This window comes from Penaeus monodon, chromosome 14 (assembly GCF_015228065.2).
Source record: "Penaeus monodon isolate SGIC_2016 chromosome 14, NSTDA_Pmon_1, whole genome shotgun sequence".
NCBI classification, from domain to species: domain Eukaryota; kingdom Metazoa; phylum Arthropoda; class Malacostraca; order Decapoda; family Penaeidae; genus Penaeus; species Penaeus monodon.
In genome coordinates this window covers 8,666,753-8,670,761 of record NC_051399.1, presented here as the reverse complement: position 1 = coordinate 8,670,761, position 4,009 = coordinate 8,666,753, and positions in this window count along the sequence as shown.

Sequence of the window (4,009 nt, the reverse complement as noted above, 5' to 3'; positions counted from 1 at the left end):
AAAAAAAAAAAAAAAAAGGGAATTTGTAAAAAAAAACAAAAAAAAACCAAAACAAAAACACTAAAAAAGAAAGCGAAGAGAAAAACAAAAATTTTAAATGGTAATAATAATAAAGTAATAATAATAATAAAAAATATAATACAAATTTAATAAAATAAGATAATAATAATAATATAAAATAATAATTTAAAAAATAATAAAAATAGTAATAAAATAGTAATAATAGTAAAAATAAAAATATAATAAAATATGAAAAGATATAAAAAAAAAATATATTAAAAACCCCGGGAATAGAAAAAACCCTATGAAAAACCCACAAAAAAAAAGAAAACAAAAAAAATGAATAAAGAAGCAGAAAAAGAAAAAAAAGAAAAAGAAGAAGGTAACAAAAGGCAGAAAAAAATTCGAGGACGAGGAGAGGTCAACGAACTACCTCTGACCTCGTGTGGTCACGCCATCTCTGTTCCCCTTGCAACGATGACCCAACCAGTTTGCACTTTGCAGGCGGGCCACTTTGTGCTCCGTCGAACGCCTCTGGGTTGCGTGCATTATATTCTCTCTCTCTCTCCCCTTCTTCTCTTTCCCTTTTCTTTCTTTTTATTTTTTTCTTTCTCTTTCTCTCTCTCTCCCTTTCCTTCCTCTCTCTTCTATCTCTCTCTTCTCTCTTTTTTCCTGTTCTCCTCTCCCCCTTTTCTTCTGTTTCTCTCTCTCTCTTTTTTTCTTTTCCTTCTCTCTCTCTCCCCTTCTTCTTTCTCTCCCCTGTTTCCCTTTTCCCCCCTTCCCCCTCCCCCCCCTCTCTCTCCCCCTTTTTCTGTCTTCTCTCTCTCTCTCTCCCCTTTCCTCTCTCTCTCTCTCTCTCCCCTTCCCCCCTCTCTCCTCCCCCCTTCTCTCTCTTCTCTTTTCTCTGCCCCTTTTTTTCTCTTCTCTTTCCCCCTCCCCCTTTCTCTTTCCCTTTCTTTTCCCTTTTATCTCTCTCTCTTCTTCCTTTTTTCCTTTTCCCCCTTTTTCCCTTCTCTCTCTCTCTCTCTCTCTCCTCCTCTCTCTCTCTTTTTTTCTCTCTCTCTTTTTTCTCTCTCTCCTCTCCCTTCTTTTTTCTCTGTCTTTTTTCCTCTGTCTCTCTCTCTCTCTCTCTCTTCCCCTCTCTCTCTCTCCCCCCTCTTTCTCTTTCTTTTTTTCTCTCTCACTTTTTTTATTACTCTTCTTTTGCATCGTTTTTTTTTTTTTTTTTCATTTTTTGTCTTTCTCTTTTTTCTCTTATCGAAACTTTTTCGTCTTTCTTCTTGTTCTATGAGTCAGTTTATTTTTCATCTTGGGTTTTTTTTTATCCTGCTCATTTATTTTTTTTTCATTTTTTTTTCCTTTTTTTTTCATCTTTCTTACTTCCTCTCTTCTCTCTATCATTATCTATCTTCTATTTATTTATCTATCTTCTATTGTCTATCTTTTTTTCTCTCTTCTCTCTCTTCTCTCTCTCTCTCTCTCTTCTCCTCTCTCTCTCTCTCTCCTCTCTCCTCTCTCTCCCTCTGTATCTATGAAGTATTATATATATAAATATATATATATATTAAAATATATATATATTAAATATATATAATATATATATATATATAATTATATATTTAAAATATATATATATATAATATATATATATATTATTATATATAATTTTTAAATTTCATCTGTCCTCTTTTTCTTTTTATCTTTTCTTTTCTTTCGTTTCATTACTTTTCTTTTCATTTTCCCTTGTTTTTCCCTTCTTTTGTTGTTGTGTTTTTGTTAAATTTTTTCCCCCTTTGTTAACCCTTTTTTTCTTTTTTTTTTTTTCCCCTCTTTTCTTTATATTTTTTTTTCTTGCGTTTTAACTTTTTTGTTGTATTTTTTTTTGTTTTTGTTTTGTTTTTCCCTTTTTTTTCCCATTCTAGTCTTGTTGTTTTAATTTTATTTTATTTTTTTTTTTTTCGTTTTACATCTTTATCTGGACCCGTTCTTTTTCTTTTCTCTCTTGTATTGTTGTTCCCTTTTCTCTCCTTTTCTACTTTTATCTTATCCTTTCTTTTTTCTCTCTTCTCTCTCTTCTCTCTCTCTCTCTCTTTCCCCCGCTTTTCTCTCTCTCTCTCTCTCCCCTCTCTCGCTCTCTCTCTCTTCCTCTCCTCTCTCTCCTCTCCTCCTCCCTCCTCTCTCTCTCTCTCTCTCTCTCTCTCTCTTCCCCTCTCCCCTCTCTCTCTCCCCTCTCCCTCTCTCTCCTTCTCTTCTCTCTTTTCTCTCTCTCTCTTCCCTTTCCCCTCTCTCTCTCTCTCTCGTCTCTCTCTTCTCTCTCTCTCTGTCTGTTTCTCTCTCTCTCTCTCTCTCTCTCTCTCTCCTTCTCTCTCTGTCTGTCAGTCTTTCATTCTCTTTCTACCTCTTCTTTTCCCTCTCTTTCTCACTCCCCTTCTTTATCCATCTATTTCTCTATTTATCCATATTTAATGATAATGTTGTCGTTCTTATCACTTTCTTTCTTTTTCACCACTTCTTTGTTCCCTTTTTACCTTTAGTCCATAATTTGTTAATGGTATTTTCTTTTCTTTTTTCTCATTTTCATTATTTCATTATTATTATTATTATTACACCAGTCAACTGCAAAAAAATCGTCAATAATTTTTTAACTGATTTTAGACAATTTTGATGCGCTGAATCCAAAAATAACATTGATTTTTTCTCAATCAGGTCAAATTTGTGTTCTATTGCCAATATTGTTTTTTACGGTTGTTGTTCATACATAAGGGTATTAGCATTTTCGTGGCAGGTATTACGATATAATTTTCAAGTTGCGACCGCACATTTTTTGCTAACAGACATTTTTTCCTTATTCAGATGAATGATATGGATTCGTCCAGGCCTTGCAGAAATAAGCCGGATGTATTCTGCTACATCTGCGGCGAATACACCGTTGTTCCTAACAGGAAACCAGTCACAAGGCCGAGCAATATAAGATGTGGATAATTCTATTTCTGTTACAGGATGTGGATAATTCTATTTCTATTACCAGTGGACCACGTGGCTGTTTTCCACGTGGATCCAAATGTCCCAAATAAGAACCACCCGCTCAGCGAGGGCGGAGGTCACATTTTATATCTGACCTCGTTTGACCGAGAGTTCGTGCTAAGCTACCACCGCACTAAGGTCAGCTCCGCCCTCTCTCCGGGCAGGTGACCGTGACCTCCGCGCGGCCCGATTATAACTAGACATGTCTTGTGTGTTTTATACTGCGTGGTATCAACTCTCAGAAATAAAGAGTCAAGTCGAATACCAGTATCAATACCCCTGCAAGCCAATGTAATTGGGTTCTATACCCGTTATAAGTTTCGTAAAGCGTGCTTATCATGCTTATTTTGGCATGAAACTTGGTGATCAGGACGAAGCTTGGGCGTCTCACATGGTCTGCAAGAAATGCACCGAGTATCTACGTCGCTGGACCCATGGAAAGAAGGACGGGCTGAAGTTTGGAATTCCTATGGTTTGGAGAGAGCCGAAAAACCATGTCAGTGACTGTTAGTTCTGCGCTATTAATTTGACTGGGATCAACAGAAAGAACCAGAGCAGCCTCAAGTATCCTGATCTTGAATCAGCACGTCGTCCTGTACCTCACTGTGATGAAGTTCCAGTACCTGTCACAGCAGAACTTCCTGAGTTAAGTGACGAAGACTTCACCAGTATTGAAGACAATGAAGAAGTAGTTCCTAGCGATGATGCCGATGACGCTCCGCATCCCTTTTCCCAGAAGGAGCTAAATGATCTTGTCCGTGACCTCAACTTGCCAAAGTCATCCGCCGAATTGTTGGCATCAAGACTGAAGGAAAAAAAACTTCTTTCTGACAGTACTCGCATCACTTTCTACCGCAACAGACATCAAGAATACCTTCGTTTTTTCTCTGAAGAGTAAGACTTGGATTGCCACAGTACCAACCTGTAGAATGGAGACTGTTTATTGACAGCAGCAAGAGATCGCTGAAAGCCGTTCTGGTGCACA